Here is a 6,467-nt window from a genome sequence, read left to right as displayed (position 1 = left end):
TCTCAAATACACACAGGTATTCACACACTGCCTGATTAAAACTCATGCACACACACACTGTCTATACTTGACACATTTTCAGACCAGAGTGTCAATTTTTAATGGAATATACATTAAGGAGCATTCATGGGCTGATACATGATGTTTCCCCACAGCTAATATTTCAGCGGACTGTGTATCAGATCAGGATTGAATGATTGATTTTCGATCAGGCTGCTTTTCTTAAATGAATAATTGACACCTTCAGCATATTCTATTACATGTTTTTCATTCTGGAGTTCAGTTTGATTTTTAAAAATATTACCACACAAAGGTAGAAATTAATAAAAACAAGGCTTGGATGAGATGAAGGATTCTACCTCTGTGCGCATCTAATGTAATTTTTTTCTCATAGTGCTGTACTTTAGTATTTGTGTTTTTGTGTATACATGTGCTTCTTTGACCATGCAGCAGGAGTTTGAGGTGTATGTGTATACGTGCCTGTTGATGACTTTCTCTCTTGGCCTCCTGTGATGAGAAACGAGAGACGACAGCGTCTGAGGTCGCACACTGATTACTTGTCCCCACACGGGGTCAAATGACTCTTAAATGTTTTGTTTACACTTCTACAGCCATGACTAGGCTCTGAACCAAGTATAGTCAAGCCAAAAGATTAAAAAAGAAATGTGGAGAATCCACATTTCTGCCCAGTGTGTCATAAAGTCAAAAAATGTGACACGATGTAACTGATATACAAAAGAGACCTTAAAAGAAAAGGACTAAATAACTTAAATAATCTGCTAATCACTGAATGTGTGCAGAAATTATTTTGAGTGTATACTTTTTATTGTTTCAATGCTCAGTCGGTTATGGTCCTCTGTTTGCGTGTGTTAATGAGTCTTAAGTCTGAATTCCCAGAGTCGTAAGGGAGAAGTCAGTCATGAGGGATGGGATTTATGTGTTGATTCACAGCTTGAAGAAAGAGGATATTGCAGTGTTTTTTGTTTAATAGCTCCTGCATCTTTCAGGAGCATCTCCAGTTTCAGCTGGCCAGAGTCCTAGAACTGGACGAACAAGTGCCAGATAATTATCCGCACCAGTGTTAACTACAAATTGCACAGACTGGCTCCTGAAAGGACTTGCTGAGGCACATCAGTCACAGTAACTCTCCAGCTGGCTGCTAACTCGCACTGACAACCTTTTACTTATACAAGGAAATAAAGAACTCTTGAAAGACAAGGGAACACACACACAAACATGCAGCCAAATCAAAAGAAACACTTGACACTGATTGCTTATCATGAAACTATCTCCGTTGCACGATAAGTGAAGAGCATGACTCAGTGTATTCTGTTTCACCTGCCCGGCAATAACAAGGGCAGGTGGCCCAGGCAGACCAGAGTCATATTTGATGTCCAACCTCAGACTACTCACACCTGAAGAGTGTGACATCATGATGACTCTAAGATGATAACTCGGCAGAAAGCCAGCAGTTGCTGTGAGGATAAGAGATTAGCCTCCGTTTGCTTTTGCTGCTCTTTGAACCAGAAAACACTGAACAGAAAAGAATCTCACATGAAAGGACCAACTTGCTGAGAAAGCACAGCATTGGGGCCACTAGGTCCCATCAAAGAGGCTGACTCACTTCCCTAGCAGAAACCATCTTCTCCAAACGTTTGTTGATGGCCAGGGGGCACAGGGCGGGGGCTTATGTGTTGCTGCTATTTGTCTTCGCAGTTGGCGTTTAGATTTTCTTTTCTGTCTGTATGTTGACTGTGTCTGTCTGGCGTATCAGGTAAGGTCTCTGTCTCCTTCCTACATTGTTGGTGGATAATGAGGTGTGATTAAATATGAATGCTAAGTGTTTGGTGGCTGGAGCCCAAAAGCTGAAACTGGATCCAGTCAGGCCCAGAGGCAGCATAATTAGCAGCAGATGATAGATTCCATTAATGGTGCTTTTCCACACACAGCTCGCAGGCCTCTAAGCTGGACCTCCATGCAGCAGCAGGCCCCCTTTGAGCTATCCACAGTTAATTAAGTTGCAAATAAATAGATAAATAAATCCTGATACAGAAGGTTCTGTGCAGTTTTAAAAACCACTGTGCTGATCAGCTTTACTTAAAGTGTTTAATTATCACTGGTGATTAAACAATAAGTCATTTGTTACATTTATTTGATCTTTTTTGTATTATTACCTCTGGGGATTTCATGTTGAAAGCATGACGAAAATCCTGTAGAAAATAATATCAGCATTTCAAAGCCTTGAAGGGCCAGTGTGACGCCTTTAATGGGGGAGAAAAAGCCCTTTGTGCGAGCTTGAAGGGCTGTGTTGGGTTTTGAAGGCTCTTCGGATTGTCATAACCCCCGTGTGAGATTGACCCATTCATGGCGAGCAGTCTCCAAGTCCTCATCCTGTGCTTCTCTGCTACGTGGCTGTGGACACCGCTGTGCTGCAACACTTCAGAGAAAGAGAGACAGAGACATGTCCATCGCTGTTAGCACATGCCTGCTTTGAGGTGCCGTGGCTTTCATGTGTGGAGCAGATTAAACAGGGTGCCATTATCAAGGCTGGATGACTGGTCAGCTCTCCCACACAGTTATCCAGTCTTATCTACTGTGTGCACGTCTGTGCACGAGTGTTTCTGCTGTTGCCCCACATACACCCTCATGTTCCCCAGAGAGTGAGCAGAACAGCTTGACACACCGGTCAGTCTCATTAAGTGAAGCCCAGAGTTTTCCAGACTACTCCTGCCTACGAATAGCCAGGGGGCAAAATACTGGAGAAATTCGAAGACAGCTTCCTGCCTTTCAATTGATTCTTCTCGCTTGACATAAAAGCATCACCGGCAGTCTGCGAATTGCTGGACTTCAGTGTGTCTCAGTTATAACATAAACTTCAGTGTATCATGCGGGGCTATACTATGCTGCCTGCAGTGAAGATCAAATGGTAGCTGGTTCAGCAAAGGGTCAGCTTATGTGGAACAGTTACGCATGCCACAATAGTTTCGAGTCTCATTTTTACTCTTTTCTCACAGAGGAGATTGTGCTGGTATTAATGGGGGAGTGAAATAAACATGTCAGTGCTGCAGCTCATGCGCAGACATGGTGACTAAAGTTCTGTGGTTAGCATCATGCAGTCATCACAGGGATCAGCTGACATGGTTAAACAGTTAAAATAAATTAGCCATGGCCCCATAATGGTATAAACCAAACCATTACACAATAACCAAACAGCAGCAACAAAGGATAGTATTCTATATTTTTGTGATGTAAAGAACCAGTTTGTGAAAAGCCTCAGTACATTACAACTTCCCTATTGTTGCACTCAACAACACCCAGCCGCAAGTCCGCAAGTTATGAAGACATAAATCTTTCAGAACAGGTCCCTAATACATACTTCATTTATTTATGTATTTTAAAAGACTATAGATGGGTATTGTACTTTTTAGCAAACATTACTTAAATGGCACATTTGTAGGGTCCCATTTCAGCCAGACATTGTGCGTGAGATTGACTCAAACGAAACCACAGTGAAGAAATGTGTCATCCAGTGCTCACAGTGACAGCAGCGAGAGTATACGGCACACCGTCTTGGTTACACTGACAGTTCATTGCTGGCGTTGTTCTTGTCATGGGATTTGTTGACAAAAAGAGAAATTGGCTTCTAAATACTGGAAACACTAAGAAATGGGGCCTTTCTTACAGTAAGTCGTGGTCATGTGATGGCTTCATTCACTGATCCTAAGACTCACATCATTTGGATATTTTTTACACCAAACACATTTCTCTTGGGAAAAACTTTTGTGGCGTGATCCTCCACAGTAACAAAGACCTTTGTAACTGAGTCACTTTGAGAGTGTGAAGTCTGGCCGGCAGTCTACAGCCAGACAGGCATGTATGATTACCAGACAGGCCTTACAAAGGTGGCCATTTGTGTTTGTGCTCTCAGTTACGGTGGTCGGATCAGGTGTCATTGCTTCATAACTGGCCTCACCTTTGCAATTTCTAAAAGAGGCTGGGTTCAAGCACGAAATGACCCCACTCCACCTCTCCACGCTCGCTACATTATTCAATCAGTTTTCACCTGAGATGACCTGTTAGGGGATACAAACTGACTGAAAAATTAACACATTTTTACCATTTGTCTTCTGACCGTTGTGTTACCTACCATAGCAGATAAAAATCAGTAATAATGCAACTTATAAAACAGCTGGTAGAAAACATTTTAACACATGCCAAGAGAATATTTTTCCTCATCTTAGTGGTACTAGAATATACAATATACATGATTTATTGTTTGAAAGGTAAAAGGATATATTGCACTATTTCTCCAAGTCACTAGACTTCGAAACAACAACAGATGACTTTGATAATGATAACAAACCTCAGGCTATTCCCACAGGAGGTTTACACAGATGTCTACATGGATGCACGTGGTTGTGCACACCTAACCATACAGCTTCAGATGTTGTCAGATTCTTTGGTCCTGACTTGACTTTGTGTTTTAAAATTTAAAATTTACAGGAGAGTGACAGTGACATGGAGGACAGAGACACAAGACCACTGTGCTCTGGGCTTTTATGGCTTTCTTTAGGTGAAGTTGACATGAGGAGTGCCAGAGAGGGCAGGGAAACAAGCCCCCGGTTTATTATCAGGTCACTGCTCCAGTATGATCTCTGCCATTGGGTCAGTGTGCCGACGTATCTCATCTAACTGGCTCGCGGTCAGGATGCGGTTGCCATGGAACATGTCCTGTTAGAGCAAATAAAATCTCCCCTTTCTAGTTTCCAGGCAGGATTCACATGCTGAGAATGTTTTGGTAGGGAGACAGGCAGTGCATGTGTGTGTGTGTGTGTGTGCTGGTGTATGTGGATGCATTTTCCTGTAGGCGGGTCCTCACAATGTGACTGTGAGGACCTGCCTTACTTATGGGGACAAAACGCAAGTCTCCACAAAGTAAATCATTAAATACTAGGGTGAAGACTTGCTTTTAGGTTAGGTTGAGGTTCGGGTCAGGTTAAGGTAAGGGTTACGATTAGGCAAGTAATGTTTACTGTTATGGTTAGGTGGTGGTTAAGCCTCCAGGAAATTAATGTAAGTCTATGTGTCCCCAAAAGAGATGGAAACAAGATTGTGTGTGTGTGTGTTTGTGATAGATGCGTGTGCACATGTTTATAGAGAATGAGATATCAAGAGGGAGAATGGCTTTTGAGGTTAAAGAGGAAGTAGGGCATGTTATTGTGCAGCCATGTGTGTTTGCGTGCGCACGGGTATGGACATGCATGCTTCTTATGCAAGTGTGTGTGGGTGTGCATGCACTGCTCTTCAGAACCAGCTCTCTGATGTAACACAAACTGATGCCTGCCTTCTCTCTCCCAGGGTTCTCAGGCGTCAATGGCAACTTATTTATGAACACTTCACAATGGAAAAACAAGTGAATGTGAATATTGTTTCACGTTGAAGAGAGAGGATGAGACATTAAGAGATATTTGCGAGACACTTTGATTTTATTAATGTTTTCTCTTTAGTGAGAGTTTTGTCTGGAGATGATGTTCAAATGGAATATGAGTGTGTTCACCTCAAAAACTTAGAGACACATCTCTTTAATCCACACATTTTACATATTAACAGACGTGGCTCAATTAGTTAAGTCAACAATGTGTTGAATTTATAATTTATGTTCCTTGCTAGTGGCAAAAACTGCTGTGAATTTATCCATTTTCATTATTTATGTTATAAAGACCTGTCTATGTGTCCCACCGAGACTTGCCTCAATAGTTTCTGCAACTACTCTCAAATGCTAATGCATCACAAACTAATGAATACCTCAGGGTAGATATATGTTCTGTCATCAATACTGTATACACACATTATTCATTAATGTTTCATTCCAAAACTTCCAAATCATAAACCAGTCAAATAAATAGTAACAAATTACCATGACAATGTTATCTGAGAGAAATGAAACAATGATGTTTTTTGCTTTACATAGTTGTTTTATATTGAAATTACTGTCACTATTCAATTTTTTACAGTCACAATAAGCAGGTTTCATTATATTAAAATAATAACTTGAGATGTTAAGGCTACAAAATAGGTCTGCAGCTTCAAACCAATGTAACCAGTTCACTTAAACAGTTAAAGATAAACCTACATGACTAATACTTGTATGCGTTAAGTAAACTGAACTTATTTGTGTCACGTTAGTTAAATGACGTGCCAGTAAATTCAAGATAATGCTGAGTTAATTTAACATAACTCTGTGATACAGCATTTAATTAACACAGTGCGGTTAGATTTACTTAAAACACATTCTTACAATTCATTTTAGATTACTTTTCCCATTTAAATAATCGACTTTTGTGGGACCAGTTGACATAACTAGAGCAAATATAGTGTTTCATTTCTTAGATGGCACTCCGCAGCTTATATTCTGCACTGGGACACATTAGCTCACAAAAGTTGCATGTGCCTCTGACAATACCCTG

Source organism: Scatophagus argus, chromosome 15 (assembly GCF_020382885.2).
Source record: "Scatophagus argus isolate fScaArg1 chromosome 15, fScaArg1.pri, whole genome shotgun sequence".
In the NCBI taxonomy this organism is placed as follows: Eukaryota; Metazoa; Chordata; class Actinopteri; family Scatophagidae; genus Scatophagus; species Scatophagus argus.
Note: the sequence above shows the minus strand (reverse complement) of the source record.